This window comes from Pseudophryne corroboree, chromosome 11 (genome assembly GCF_028390025.1).
Source record: "Pseudophryne corroboree isolate aPseCor3 chromosome 11, aPseCor3.hap2, whole genome shotgun sequence".
NCBI classification, from domain to species: Eukaryota; Metazoa; Chordata; class Amphibia; order Anura; family Myobatrachidae; genus Pseudophryne; species Pseudophryne corroboree.
Genome location: NC_086454.1, coordinates 122,814,147 through 122,830,766, shown reverse-complemented (window position 1 = coordinate 122,830,766; position 16,620 = coordinate 122,814,147). Strand labels below are relative to the sequence as shown.

Below are 16,620 nucleotides of genomic sequence, written 5' to 3'. Positions count from 1 at the left end.
GGGAGCTGGAACTGGAGGGCAGCATATAGTGGGAACCGAAAGGGGAGAGCAGCATATTGTGGGAGCTGGAGAAGGAGGGCAGCATATAGTGGGAACTGGAGCTGGAGGGCAGCATATAGTGGGAACCGAAAGGGGAGAGCAGCATATTGTGGGAGCTGGAGAAGGAGGGCAGCATATAGTGGGAACTGGAGCTGGAGGGCAGCATATAGTGGGAACCGGAATAGGATAGCAGTATATAGTGGGAGCTGGAGAAGGAGGGCAGCATATAGTGGGAGCTGGAACTGGAGGGCAGCATATAGTGGGAACCGAAAGGGGAAAGCAGCATATTGTGGGAGCTGGAGAAGGAGGGCAGCATATAGTGGGAACTGGAGCTGGAGGGCAGCATATAGTGGGAACCGGAATAGGATAGCAGTATATAGTGGGAGCTGGAGAAGGAGGGCAGCATATAGTGGGAACCAGATGATCATAGCAGCATATTGGGAGCAGGAGAAGGAGTGCAGCATATAGTGGGAACCAGATGATCATAGCAGCATATTGGGAGCAGGAGAAGGAGTGCAGCATATAGTGGGAACCAGATGATCATAGCAGCATATAGTGGGAACTTGAGGAGGAGGGCAGCATATAGTGGGAGCTGGAGGAGAAGGGCAGCATATAGTGGGAACCGGAGGAGGAGGAGGGCAGCATATAGTGGGAGCTAGTACTGGAGGGAAGTATATAGTGGGAACTGGAGCTGGAGGGCAGCATATAGTGGGAACCGGAAGAGGAGAGCAGCATATAGTGCAGGGGTGGGCAATTATTTCAGCTGGGGGGCCGCTTAACACTTCCAGCGAATATTCGAGGGCCACACACAAAATACTCAAAAAGAGATCCCTTTTTACACATTACGGCAGACAGCGTGCCCTTTTTACACATTATGGCAGACAGTGTCCCCCTTTTTACACATTACGACAGACAGCGTCCCCTTTTTACAGATTACGACAGACAGCACCCCCATTTTTATAATTACGGCAGACAGCGCCCCCGCTTTTATACATTATGGCAGACAGCGCCCCCGCTTTTATACATTACGGCAGACAGCGCCCCCGCTTTTATACATTATGGCAGACAGCGCCCCCGCTTTTATACATTATGGCAGACAGCGCCCCCGCTTTTATACATTACGGCAGACAGCGTCCCCGTTTTTATACATTACGGCAGACAGTGCCCCCGTTTTTACACATTACGGCAGACAGCACCCCCGTTTTTACACATTACGGCAGCAAGCGCCCCCGTTTTTACACATTACGGCAGACAGCATCCCCTTTTTACACATTACGGCAGACATTGCCCCCGTTTTTATACATTACGGCAGACAGTGCCCCCGTTTTTACACATTACGGCAGACAGCACCCCCCGTTTTTACACATTACGGCAGACAGCACCCCCGTTTTTATAAGTACGGCAAACAGCGCCCCCGTTTTATACATTCCGGCAGACAGTGCCCCCGTTTTTACACATTACGGCAGACAGCACCCCCGTTTTTACACATTACGGCAGCAAGCGCCCCCGTTTTTACACATTACGGCAGACAGCATCCCCTTTTTACACATTACGGCAGACATCGCCCCCGTTTTTATACATTACGGCAGACAGTGCCCCAGTTTTTACACATTACGGCAGACAGCACCCCCCGTTTTTACACATTACGGCAGACAGCACCCCCGTTTTTATAATTACGGCAGACAGCGCCCCCGTTTTTATACATTACGGCAGACAGCGCCCCCGTTTTTACACATTAAGGCAGACAGCGCCCCCGTTTTTACACATTACGGCAGACAGGGCCCCCGTTTTTACACATTACGGCAGACAGTCCCTACCCCCCTTTCCCCACCCTCCCCTAAACCTATATAGCAGTCCTTACCCTCCCCCCCCCCACACTCCCCTAAACCCATACAACCGTTTTTAACTCCCCTCCCCATAACTTATAGGGCAGTTTTAGCTTTATCCAGGGGGTTTACCTATTTGTCAGTGACGATCCCCACTATCAGTGATGATCCGCGCTGCTGCTGATGCTGCTTCTCCCCGCTGGCCGCCGTTTCTTCTCCCCACTGGCCTCCGCTTGTGCTCCCCACTGGCCTCCGCTTGTGCTCCCCACTGGCCGCTTCGTTCTGCTCCGAGTCCCACTCTGCAGTGCCCGCCCAGCGCCGCCCCCCGTGACGCCCCCCGTGACGCCCAGCGCATGAGATAGAGGAAATCCCGGTCAGCTGACCATGTGACGTGACCGGGATTTCCTCAGCGGCGCCGCGTCTGCGAGCAGTGCAATGACAAGCGGCGTGTCGGGCCTCTTGTCATTGCACTCTGGTGGGGCACAGCGGGCCAGGCAGGATCGGTCCGCGGGCCGCATGCTGCCCACCCCTAATATAGTGGGAGCCGGAGGAGGAGAGCAGCATATAGTGGGAGCTGGAACTGGAGGGCAGCATATAGTGGGAGCTGGAACTGGAGGGCAGCATATAGTGAGAGCTGGAACTGGAGGGCAGCATATAGTGGGAACTGGATTTGGAGGGTAGCATATAGTGGGAAGTAGAAAAGAAGGGCAGCATATAGTGGGAACCAAAAGAGGAGGGCAGCATATAGTGGGAGCTGGAACTGGAAGAAAGCATATAGTGGGAGCCGGAGGAAGAGAGCAGCTTCGGGCCTGTGACTCACCTTCCTCAGGCTCAGTGCTGGATGCTCTGCGCAAGCGGTAATGGCTTGTCCCGGAGACACTGGAGATGTCTTTCTTAACTGAAAGACGTATCCTCCTGTGTTGCAGTGCTTAGAAATGTACTGATGCTGCAGTAATTTGTACTTGAATAAGGCAAAGTTGTTTTTACAATGGCGTCAATATAAAAAAAAACTCTTTTGCCACTTTTTTGTAAGTAGAGCCTTTATATCTGCCTACGTGAACCCTTGTTTCACTTACTTTGCGGGGGGCGGGCTTAGGAGTGGGAATGCAGAGTCCTGGGTTCTGCACGGCGGCTGTGGTGTACAGCACAGATGCCGATCCAGGACACACGCCAGCACACATATTACATACATCTACACGTATGTGTATATGTGCTTAGTGCCCCCCCCCTCCCACACTGCTCAAGATAGTCAGCGCTGCAGCACAGGAGCTGCAGCCGCTGCTGTTCATGATCACTGTGCCTGATTCAGAGATGGACGCAGTTCACACAGTAACTATATCTTTGGACGCAGCTACTGTGTGAAAATACGCTAATGCGTGTTGTGTAAATAGATGCCAGCTTTTGTGATCTGCTGCTGAAGATGCAGCATCGAATCACCTGCATAAACATCAGACATCTGAGTAGCCCTCAGGTTGTACAGTATGGCTGGTGTAATCACGTAGCAGAGGTCAGTAAATCTGTGTTGCCCTGCCCCTAAACCACACTTGCCTACTCTGCCGGAATAACCACTAGGTTCATGAAAATCGGGTGGCACCCAGCCGCCGACATACGAGTGAAGTGACCAGACCTAGCATTCCAGCTGACTCACGTCATCATACCCCCGCCCCCGCTGTAAAATGCTGGTGATCTCGGCATTGTATAGCAGGGACATGGCCACGATGATGCAATCAGCAGCCACACCCCCAACATGTCCATGTACCACCTCCTATTTCAAGCCACGCCCCCCTGATCTGCAGGGGGCAGCCGGGAAGTTGGCAAGTATGCTCCAAACTGCATGCTGCGGCTTAGGGGGCACTGCAACTGCATTGCATCCACTGATCTGCACAAGCACAGATCAGTTACCATCGGAAATGTACGTAAACCATTGGGTTTGCGTACAACGCTAAATCAGGCCCATTGTGTGTGTCATGAACATTGCTGGCATACTGTATATGTAGGCTTACATTACTATCCCTTTAAACGGGGACACTCATGAATTACACAGGTTCTATGGATTTCACCTGTTTGTAATCCGCCACAGAACTTGTATAATTCATGGGTGTCCCGGTTTAAAGGGATAGTATGGTAAGCCTATGTATAGTATATATCAGTGCTTATAATTATAGTGTTTACATTTTTTCCCTGCGTGGATTTCTGTTTCAGAGAAAACTTTGTTTATTATCTCTAAGAACCTAAATGAATCACACTTGGTTGGCAACCTTATAAAATACAAGAAGCTTTCATTTCACAATGAAAATAAAAATTTTAACTAGAAAAGACCTGCCCAAGCATATGCCTCATGTATAATGCCAGCGTTCTGGACGATTTCATTATGCATGAACGCCCTGAAGCATGTCAGATTTACAGGGTATTAAAACCTGTATAGCTTGAAGTCACTTGCAAGAATTTTGCATAGGCAATACAGCCAAATCTAGTTGTTTCTGATACCCCTTTTCCACCTATGAGAACGGGTCGCAACCGGGAGCCTGACACGGGTGCTACCCGGCTGCGGCCCGTGCTCAGCCCACTTTCCCATCAGCAGTCACCAACCCGGCATATTGCCGGGCTGGTGACGCTGCTAGTGACGCGGCAGGGCGCCGCCCTTCCATACAGTGTAAACGGGAGCCGTGTCGCAACTACACGGCTCCCGTTTACACTACAACCCTACCCGGATCATTCCTGTGTCCTACCCAGGTATTTACCTGGGTAGGAGTCACAGGTCAGTTGATCCGGGTTTTTGCGGGGGAACCCTTTTCCACTTGCAAAAAACACGGGTAAATGCGCACCCCCGTGCATTTACCCGGCGTTTTTTGAGCTAGTGGAAAAGGGGTATCAGTTACAAACGATCAGTGGTAAAAATGTGTGGTAAAATACTAAACAGTGATGGATTGCAACACTGGCTTGTATAAACATAGAGGGTGACGTAATACGCAATGCGCCGGTGCGTCGGACGATTGCACCGGACATCGGTGCATAGCGACGGGATGGTGCAAAAAAAATGATCACATGGGCGATCGCAAGGAGATTGACAGGAAGAGGCCGTATGTGGGTGGCAACTGACCGTTTTGTAGGATTGTCCGGGACAACGCAGGAGGGACCAGGCATTTGGAGGGAGGGTGTCTGACGTCAGCTGCGGCCCCGATCATCAGGAAACCATTGCAATATGTGAGTAAGTCCTGGGCTGAGCAAAAACTGCACAAACTGTGATCACACATCTGTACACAGCTAATACCCTCCCCCTGTAGGCGGCGACTACCTGATTGCAGGGATGCAAAAAACGCACCCTGGTGATCAGGTCTGAATTACCCCCTCAGTCCTCTTGGAACTCTACAGTGCATGTTTTAAAGGTATCTTCAGGAATAATTTGTACCAACTGTAGATCTATTGTGTTAGTCAGTTAACACACCTATGCTCCAGCTAGAAGATCTGGAAAACATACACTGTAAACTACATACATACAATTATTGGGCCAATTTGCCAATAATTGGAAGAACGACCAAAGTTATTATAGTACTGTGTACGAACGATCGTGTCGGCGTTTCGCCGATAATTCGGGAAAATCTTACCCACAAACACGAACAATTGATTTTCCGGTCTATCACCCCAAACCAAAAATATCTGCCACAATCTCCAGATATTGAGCATTCTCAATAATCTGCCCATATTTCCTACAGTATGTTTTCCTCTCACTACATCATCCTACTTTTGTGGGTGGACATATGCAAATGCAGTGTGATGTGTCAGAAAATTGGTAACTTTAAAAATAAAATCTTTTAGTGTGTAGCTCAGATATTGGTGCCTACAATTTCCCGAAAAATTGTCCGATTGTCGGGCAGACCAAAACAAATGTGACAGTGTGTACCTAGCTTTAGGGTTGCCTGAGGACCAGGTTATACAGTAGGGTCTGATTCACACCCAATCCATAATGCTGATGTTGGCACAGCTGAGCCATTATATGCAGATGTGCATGCATGAACATTTCTGAAAACCCCTACGGCACAGGCAGTATCTGAAATATGGTGGAAAGGTGATGGGCGGGGAGTGGGTGGTATCTAGTAGAGCCTGCAAAAGTGGTCCATTCAGTGGGCATGTTATGGTAGTATAGAGATGAGAAATAAAAGTACTTCTATACTAGCACTACGCAGGGTAATTTCTCCAAAGCAGCATTGGGAATAGTCAGTCCCCAATGTAGCAAAGACGCAGAAAAAAATCTGAAATAGCGCTTGTGTGTGTAAATGGGCAAATACCAGATGGAATAGATTTAAAACACCCTTAATTTAATATAGACACATGAAAAAAAAATCTATAAACAATTGCATTTTCAGTACACAAAACAGGAGTATATTTGTGCAATGTTAGATTTCTGCATATACACCCCATTCCTCCAGTAACTACTCTGTCATCATTTCATGGGTCAGCAGTAATAGTATATAGTAGTGTTTCTGTCATGTCAATGCAAGAGGCTGCGTTCACAGCCGCAAGCAAAGTAGGCATCTCAGCAGGTCATCTGCAGGAAACATCCCGACCAGCAGTCGCGGTGTTGATCCCAGGCTGTGACCTTGGTTGCAGAGCAGAGATCGCAAGAGCAGCAAAGAGGTGTCTGACACCTCCTTCAGCATTTCCATTTTCAGTGGATGGATTTCAAAGCCACCTACTGCCGTCTACTGCTGAATCAGGCCCTCAATCCTTGTACATTCGGCCGCACGAATGTACATAAGGGAAGGAGCATGTGGCGGCAATTGCTTAGAGTCACAGACGGGCGCCTGCTAACAGATGCTGCTGCCTGTGCTTTTGCTTGTGTCTCAGAGTCAGGCCAGAAGTACAGAGAACAATTGTGCTGTAATCCCCAGTATAAAACAAATGTCAGTTTACAGCAGTCCTGACTAGTCCAACTAAAGCCCCTTTCACATCGCACACATAATCCGGTATCGACCCGGTTTATTGCCGGGTCGACATGGGTCACTGTGCGATGTGAAAGGGACCATGGAGAACTCTCAGGTCGCCTGACGCGGTAATTCAACCCGGGTTACAAAAAGGGTAATTCCCAGGTTGAATACCGGGTCAGTGACCGTGAGAACGGGTTCCCGGGTCGATGCGCCCCGAGACCCGTTCACTACATAGGGAGAGACGGTGCGGAGATGAGCTTATCCCACAGCGCCACCTAACCCCCCCTCCCCCCCCCGCTGCCGGCTCTGCCCCCCGCCGCTTTGGCAACCGACCCGGCAAATTGCCTTCTGTTAAGATCCAATGCTGGGTCCCACCTGGGAAGGACCCGTTTCCAATTCCCGGGTGGGATCCGGCATTGGAGACGTGAAAGGGGTATAATAAAAGCTAACATGTCATTGCTTACTATTGCTGTGTGCATTGAAAGGTTCCTATTTGTAATACACATTGTTAAACAGGCTGTACACATTTGCAGCATGACATATACAAAGAAGTATCACTAACCCAAGTAGACTCTGGTTCAGACTATTATTACAAAACATCACTTTAGCAACAGTTGATCCATATCATAATATTTTGTAGCAGAATGCAAAATTCTTCCCACACAAAGATTTGCATGACATATACAGAGGGTAAAGCAACTCGGATGAAAGCTCAAGGGAGGGATTATGAAAAAAATGACTAAGGAAGTTTGACATTTTAAATAAAGCCTAAAGAATTAAAGGTGCGATGTATCATGAAACGCATATTGCATGCGATACATGTGGGCACTTATTGCATGCATAGAGGCTTTTTTAATGCCATATGCATGAATAAATGTTAAAATTAATGTAAAGGACAGCTCTTCTGATAAGAGCCAGGCCCGCCATCAGGGGAGTGCTGCAGGCACAGCTGTCCCAGGCCTGGCCTCCCTAACAGAGAGGGGTGGTCCCGGGTCGCTCACGCCGCCCCCCTGCCGCCGTCTGTCCCTGTCCACCCGCTCAATTGAAAATAACCCTCTCAAGATGGCCGCTGCATCAGAGGAGACAGTTATTAAAGAGACTAGAGGAGGCTCTAGTATCTCAAATAACTAAAAACCACACACTCCTGGCGCTGTGATTGATTACAGATAGATGCTGCAATCCCCAAGGGTTTTTGGTTTTAACCCTTTATATAGTAACCAAGAAAAAGACGAATACAGGAACTGCGCAATCTATTCTGTTGTGGATATTTAATCTCACATAAAATTTAATCTTTACATACACACATACATATAATACTTGAAACCGGCCAGCATCACATAAAATATCAATACATAAAACCAATTAATAGATAATTATGCTCAATAATATCTAATAATATTCAACTCCAAAAGGGTTAATATATTTTATATTCCAATAAACTTTCTACTATATCTAAATATAATTACTCTATTGCCTAACAATATATTACTTTCGTTCTGAGTCACTCAAGACCACATTTATCACCTCTGTTCTGAATAGTGTATACATATTTAACCTAGTAAGCCTTTCCTCGTACTCCAGTGTCTCTAACCCTTAATCAGTTTAGTAGTTCGTCTTTGAACTCTTTCTAGCTCCTTGATATCTTTTTTTATAATGTGGTGCCCAAAATTGAACACAATATTCAAGGTGGTGACAAGGGCATTAATGTGGGGGCATAATATGTTGTCAGGGCATTACCGTGTGGGGCATAATATGGTGATGGGGCATAACTGTGGGGGCATAGGAATTGTAATTTTTTTAAAAGATTTATTTATTTTATATATATTTATTTATTTATTTTGGGGGTGGCTGCATATTTTGTCAGTCCCGGGCCCCACAATTTCTGATGGCAGCCCTGATAAGAGCTATCCTTTGCCCTGTGAAGTCTTCTGGGTTTAGTATTGCGCATGTGCCATCACATGTGCAAGCCACATGAGAGACAGAGAAGGATTCTTCAGTGAGAAGGCTTCTAAAGGCAATGCCATCTACAGATGGTGTTACCTATTGGTTACAAGCTCCAGAAAGGTTGCTTGCATATGGGGAATATGTCAAACCTCCAAACATGGCAGTATTCAGAGTTTTGACCGTATTTTACCTTTAATACATCCTGCCCTAAGTCTTTTAACATTTATGCTAAAAGTAAAGCAATTCTTCATTAATTGATTGTGCAAAATTACTGGACTTCTTTGAGCAACATTACCACACAGCGGAGCCTCAAAAATTACCATCAGTTTTTCACAGTGCTCGTCCATTTTTATCTTATTTAGGTCATACATGCCTACCTTGATAGGGAGAAGCCCGGAGAGGAGATGCAGGTGGGCGGCGATGGGCAGGGACAGACTACTCGTGTCATTATGCACCTAATGAGAAGATGCTGCGATTGGTGCCCCGCCCCCTGCTTGAGACCTGCGGTCCCTATATTGTTCTCACCATTCTGCTCACTTCAAGACGACCAATTCTGGTCAACCTAGTGATCCACACCCACTAGATATACACCCAGGGGGCATGGCCATGACTTGGTCTCACCCACCATAACATAGACCCCCCCCCCCCTCCCCGATTTAGGGAAGTGTTGCATACTTACCGACATTCTGGCTGCTCTCTGCGGGAGAGAGCAGCAATGTCGGCTCAGCAGGGGGGCAGGGGAGGGCTGTGACGTGAGGAGGGGGTGGATCGGAGGCGGGACAGGGGTGGGCGGGGTTACAGCTGCACCTCCTTTAAGCCACGCCCCCACTGTAATGCGGCAATCACCGGCATTACACTGCAGGGGGCGTGGCTATGATGACGCGATTCAGCAAGAATCGCGTCATCGACTGCCCGGACCACCCACTTTACACACTAAGTGGACGGACAGGCAGGGTGGACCCCTGAAATTGGGAGACTTGCCTGCTCTTCCGGGGGGCCAGGAGAGTCACCCGATTTTCGGGAGCCTCCCGGCCATTCCGGGAGGGTAGGCAAGTATGAAGTGTTGTGAAGCAGTGGCATATCTATAAGGGGGTGGTATGTGCGGAGCACACGGCCCGTGAGCCATGGGGGGCCCACACCGCATACCCTGCACCCATTTTTTCAATACTCACCTCTCCTGAGTCCCCTGAACTTCTGCACAAGTCACTGGGAAAATGGCGCATGCGCAGTAAGAAAATATTTGGGAAAATGCCAGCTGCACCATTTTTCCACAATCTGCACATGCGCAATAGAGTCCATGCCCCCTAGTGCTCAGACTTTACTGCGCTAACGGCTAACAGAGAAGGGGACTCGGATGGAGGAGACTGCACACGGACCTCCTCCTCTGTTAATACACCCCTGCTGAGAAGTATGCATAAGCCCAAAGTACATCTATTCAAGACATATTCGTATGTTACACTTTACTTACATACAGCAAACAGAGCAGAGGTTGTACAGTGTTGTTGTAAAGTTCTATACAGTAGCAAGAGTCTTTATTATTCCAGGCATAGTAGACAGCTTCCTATTTTCAGATAACTGCATTTCATCTTCCAGAGCAGTATAACTGGTTTTCACTTGTACAAAAAAGATAAATGAACAATAAACTTACGTAGGTAGTCTCAAGCTGTTTTGTAATGGGTGCCGGGCCTGCCCAAACTGTTTTGGGCAGCTCACTTTTATAATATATGTTCAGTCATTCTTGCAGCAATACACTGACAGTCTCCATGCAGTGGGTGAGTTGCTTTATTTGCAAGTTTCATTTCCATAATCAGTGCCGATTATATTATATCACTGCCTCATTGTTTAGCTGAGGAAAGCTTGTTTGTACATGGAAGTGTGTGAGACAAACATTATTGATTTGTGAGTTATAATAATATATCATATACTGTATTACCGGGAGAGAAGACAACCCTCCTGCATCCCGTACACTTCTACAGTGAAGTGGCGAGGGCTGTGATCCACAGGGAATCACAACATCATGTCTCTGCCTCCCACTGCAAGTCAGTGACATTCTGCAGTGGGGTGGGACCATGTGATTCATGACACCATGCTTTGAATGAATACAAGTGCTAATTAGATGCCAGCGCACAAAGGGGCTTATGTAACACTGGATACATTTGCCCCTTTAGCATACACAAGAGTACTGACATCCTTGTGTAGATTTAGAGGCATCTTGCAATGTGAATAACTAATAAGGCGGTACGGTAGTATCTATGCCAGGCATATGCCAGTGTGATTATGGGCTCTATTTAAGAATTTAATATTTTACCAGCGGCATATTACTTTTATTATCACAGCGATACTATCGAATGTGCCGCTGATATTGAACCAAAGCTACCTGTTCGTTGTTGTCCTGCTGCTGCTGCTGCTGGTGATGGGCTGCTGAATAATGCACATGTGCGACGTCCATCTGTGCATGCGTGTTGCACTTTAGCCCGTGGGGACTCAGAAGGGTTTACTGCAGCCCGGAAAGGCTTTGCTGGGTCTCCATTGCTGCCAATGAGGAATGTACCACTAGTGCCATCTGTAGATGGTGTAAGTGGTGCAGTGACAAGCACTGAGAAGCTGAGCATACTGCTGTTTGCTAAATACAGAATGGCTGCCATAACTCCTTAGTGAGGGCTAAAGGGGTTATGTCTCATTCTTAAATATAGCCCTATGTATTGTTTGTGCACAGCCCCCACTGAAACCTATGAGGGGCGGCAGGACTGTGTACACTTTTTTCTATACTTTGTATGCACAGTGGCAGATTAGTGCCGCAGCTGGTGGGCATCTCAATAGGAAGATGAGGTCACACTGCGCCACAAGATGCAGTCACCTCTGCAAATGTGTCCACCCCTGAATCAGGCCCTAAGTATAACTAGACAGAGAAAGAGGTAAGATGGTTCTGCTCGCATGCATACAATAATGCAAGCAGACAGATCCAGTATACCTGTGACGCTCATGAATGAAATGCTGTTAATTGGAGGTCAGTTCGCAAACAGTTAATCAGTGACAAAAAGTAATCCTTGTATATTTGCACCAGCCCCCCCAGCCTGTGGCGTATCTATCATGTGTGCAGGGTGTGCAGTGACCCTGGTTTATGGGTACAGGGGAGCCCCGCACTGCACCCAGGATGACCACTGTGCCTCCCGTGTTGTGCACTGGATACTTATGTTTCTCCTGCGTTTCCCTCCTTTTAGTGGTGCATTCCGAAAGCTGGTTCAGGAGATAGCAAAGACTCTGGCACCGTGGGAAAAACATTGGGAGTACTGTACGGAAGGCACATTTTCTCAGGTATGGGGGGGGCTCTTCATGGTGGGGGGGATATTTCAGCTATTTGCGCACTTGCTTTTGCTTACTGCGCATGCCCAGTATAATACTTCCGCATTCACTGCCTTTTTCGACATGTAAAGCTTTGCCAAAGCCAGAGGCAGAACTCTGGGAGGCAACGGAGTCATCTGCCGCCGGGCTCCTGCTCTGAAGGGGGGCATCTCTCCTCCCATTCTATGACACCATTAAATTAAGTTGATAGCTGCTACTCTCTAATCAGTAGCCAACTGCCTCAATGGTCCCTGTACCTCACAAATCACACCCTCTTTATTATACTGTAGATGCACATTTTACAAGTATCACACCCAGGATTAGAAACCACAACCTATTACACTGGAGGCCGACACCTTACTGATGGAGCTGTTTGCTCCTGTATAGGAAATATGAGAATTATAACTATATAAAGTTACTTCTCTGACAATTACACATAACTTCATATACTTAGAATTCTCATACTTCCTCTACAAGAGCAAATAGCTCCATCAGTAAAGTGTCTGCTGTTAGTATAACAGGTCATGGGTTCTAATCCTGGGTATGACTGCTAAGAAATGTGCGATTTAAAATAAAAGACAATTAAATGTATAAATACAGTATATACATTTTTTTCAGAACACTCCATACACACACACACACACACACACACACACACACACACACACACACACACACACATATTTATCTTAATATAGGAAATAGGGGGGCACCAATATTTATCTTGCCTCCGGGCAACTGTGACGAACTTACGCCACTGGCCAAAGCTATTTGCACATAAGAGGCAAAATGACAAAACTGAAAAACACAATTTTGACAAAAGAGACAATTTTCAAATTTGAAATCACATTAGTACATTCTGGTAAAAAAAAAATAAAAAAATGTTTGGGTTGTGAGTAGATCCGAAAAATAATATCAATTTTAAAAAAAAGCAACAAATTATACATCTGCCCGAAAGTGTCTGTGCGACATTATGACAGTAGGAGCATACTGGACACTTCTAGATTATGTTCTTAAATTAAGTGGTATAACGCTATGTTTTTTCTATCAGTCAACTTCAGGTGAGGTTAAAATGTCAAGGGGCCCATTTATCATTGTATATTTGTGGCTTAATCCTCAATAGACACACATTTTTGTGGTTTAACTGCAAATATTAAGTACCCCCTGAATGTATCACTGAGGGAACACGGGTATCTCCAAGACCTGCTGCGATCCCTCCATTCCCACTGGCACTCGCCTCCCCCATGGGTTTCTATGGGGGTGCCATGCTGCTTCACATTCCGGAGATTGGTCCCGCAGCTACCGCCATCTGTGGATGATAGTAACCCATTGTAGCCTATGGGTTACACATCACAGATGTAGAACCGGAGGGTTCCCAAGAAACCCTCCACCAGAAATGTCCGTTGTGCATGTGCGGTCAGCGGGACCGTGCTAGCACAGAATCCCTGGCAGCCCTTATAGCACATTGCAGGAACAGGCTCGTTTCGGGAACCCTGTCCCTACGGGTGAATGCTAATACATTTACCCAAAGAAATTGTAAATTTCAATGAGATGATGGGTGCTAATATCGCGCACGAATCGCATTGTATATGTGATTAATGATAAATTAGCCTCTGATCTCTCTAATTGAGAACCAATTGAAAAGATGATTATCTCCATCTTAAATGTAATGTATTTATTATTTTGAAGGTCACTGGTAATTGTGCTCTGTATGGGGTATATTCAATTAAGGTCGAAACTGCCGTCTTGTCGAAAAAGACGGCATTTTTCGACTTTTTCAGGTCGGAAAGGGTTCCGACCTATTCAGTCCCGAGCATTTTTATTTGACAAGACGGGGAATTCGGCTTGTCGAATAGTACGTGAATTGGCGGTATAGCTGACGATTTGCGTACTTCTGAAGGAAATGGGTCCAAATTCAACAGGTTTTGGCCCCGTTTCCGACCATCTCAGTTCGACTTAAAAAAAAGTCGTACTGAGATGAGGGACCTGAGAGGAGGAGAGGGCCGAGGGCAGACGGGGGAGAGCAGCGGCTACAGCACAGCGCAGCAGGAGGATGTGTCATAGCCAAGTGAGGTCCCACTTGCTGGAGCTGGGTGGACGCTGCCGTGAGGTCTGGCGGCTGTGCCACATCCTCCTGCAGCGCTGCTGTCCCCCGTCTGCCCGCAGCTCTCCCCCGTCTGCCCGCGGCTCTCCCCCCTCTCCGGTCCCTCATCTCAATTCGACTTTTTTAAAGTCGAATTGAGATGGGCATTGAATAGCCCTTGTCGGATCCAGTCCAACAAATGCATGTCGGAATGGATCCGACCTCAATTGAATATAACCCCTATGTGTCTGATGTTTTTACAGTGTCACTGCTTTGCTGTTAAGTTTAATATTACCTTGGCATAACATACGTATGTCTGAGTATTTTGGAGTAATACACAGTAAAATGATCTGATTGGACAATGAGGATGTTGTTCGCCCAGAACAAGCAGTAGATCAAAACAAAATCAGTGTGGGATAAATTAATTGCCTTTTTTGGACTGCTGTAAAGTGTGCTGACTTCACCTGTCCGATGTGATGTAGTATGATAGCCAAAACTCTGGATCTGTATAATGGGGGTAATTCCAAGTTGATCGCAGCAGGAAATTTTTTAGCAGTTGGGCAAAACCATGTGCACTGCAGGGGGGGCAGATATAACATGTGCAGAGAGAGATAGATTTGGGTGTGGTGAGTTCAATCTGCAATCTAAATTGCAGTGTAAAAATAAAGCAGCCAGTATTTACCCGGCACAGAAACAAAATAACCCACCCAAATCTAACTCTCTCTGCAAATGTTACATCTGCCTCCCCTGCAGTGCACATGGTTTTTCCCAACTGCTAAAAAATTTCCTGCTGCGATCAACTTAGAATTACCCCCAATGTTGGAGTCATGTGGCCAAACTGATCTTTGATTCAGCCTGCATGCCATTGTTTCATTCAGCGCTGAGTCTGTTCCTGTCATAGTGTGGAAGTTTATTTATTTTTTTATTACCAGTTATTTATATAGCGCACACATATTCCGCAGAGCTTTACAGAGAATATTTGCCCTTTTCACGTCAGTCCCTGCCCCAGTGGAGCTTACAATCTATATTCCCTACCACATTACACACGCACACATTCATATTAGGGTTAATTTTTGTTGGGATCCAATTGACCTACCAGTATATATATTTTTGGAGTGTGGGAGGAAACAGGAGTACCCGGAGGAAACCCACGCAAGTACGGGGAGAATATACAAACTCCGCACAGGTAGAGCCATGGTGGGAATCGAATCCATGACCTCAGTGCTGTGAGGCAGTAATGCTAACCATTACACCATCCGTACTGCCCCATTACACCATCAGTACTGCCGTACTGTGGAATGTGCTATATAATTCTACATTCTGTTCTGTAAACAAATAACTTTTATCACTGTGTTCTTGAACAGTCTTCTATCTGCTAATCTTTCGTTAAACCCTGCATACGTCAGTAAAACATATATAGTATACAGTATCTACCTTCTAGGTACAAAGGCTTGAGTAGGGTCAAACAAAGATAGTTTTAGTTAATGCAATACATAAGAAAATTTGTTATAAAACTTACTGTAGTGACCAAAAAGCTGCAGGGCAGGGGTTAAAGTGTGTGTGTGTGTGTGTGTGTGTGTGTGTGTGTGTGGGTGGGGGGGGGGGGGGGGGAACTCCCGTAATGGTAGGGGGAACTGGTAAATGAGGTCCACCACCTCTCCAGGATCACTTTAAGCCCTGCTGCAGGGCCATATTAAAAGCAGCATGTTTCAGGGGCTGAAAATGTTCAAGGGCCTATAGAGAAGGCGAGGAGCTGTGACCAACGCTGTGTGGGTGTGGTCAGAGCCATGTGGGTGTGTACAACTCCTACACTACTACCCCATAAGATCTCCTAATTTCTCTGGTTGTTCCCCGCACTCCGGGAAGAGTGGGCACTCCTCCCACCTCCTAGGGAAGTGGGCAGAATGGGGAGGTAAATGTTGTGAACCTATCGCCTGTGAAAAGGGGGCGGATCTAGTGACTAGTCTAACCCCACCCCCATCCCCACCTACCTTCATGTCCTATCCGGGCTTCCCCCAGAGAGGAAAGTTCACATGTAAGTAAGTGTGCTCTAAATACATTAAAAAAAAAAAATTGCATTGTTTCGTGAGAAAACTAGAAATAAAATAATACTGTACTTATGATTTATGGCCATCAGCTACAGGTTTCATGACGTAAATATTAATGACATCACACCCGTCTCCAGACTCTGCTGTGTTGTACAAGGCAGCAACAGGGCTGATTATCTGAACAACACTGGAAAAAGTAATACAGGTTGAGTATCCCTTATCCAAAATGCTTGGGACCAGAAGTATTTTGGATATGGGATTTTTCCGTATTTTGGAATAATTGCATACCATAATGAGATATCATGGTGATGGGACCTAAGTCTAAGCACAGAATGCATTTATGTTTAATATACACCTTATACACACAGCCTGAAGGTCATTTAATACAACATTTTTTATAACTTTGTGCATTA

General features: G+C 46.6%; 1 protein-coding gene across 2 annotated transcripts in view; it reads left to right on the top strand.

Moving 5' to 3' along the window:
• EPS8L2 (EPS8 signaling adaptor L2) overlaps positions 1-16,620 on the top strand; it is a 379,476-nt gene that overhangs the window by 150,493 nt on the left and 212,363 nt on the right. Inside the window, exon 2 of one of the 2 annotated variants that reach the window (XM_063944780.1) lies at positions 11,956-12,049. The exons of the other annotated variant lie outside the window; for it this stretch is intronic. The gene's annotated coding sequence lies outside the window, so the exon portion shown is untranslated. The remainder of the gene's footprint in view (positions 1-11,955; positions 12,050-16,620) is intronic. 2 annotated transcript variants of the gene reach the window in all.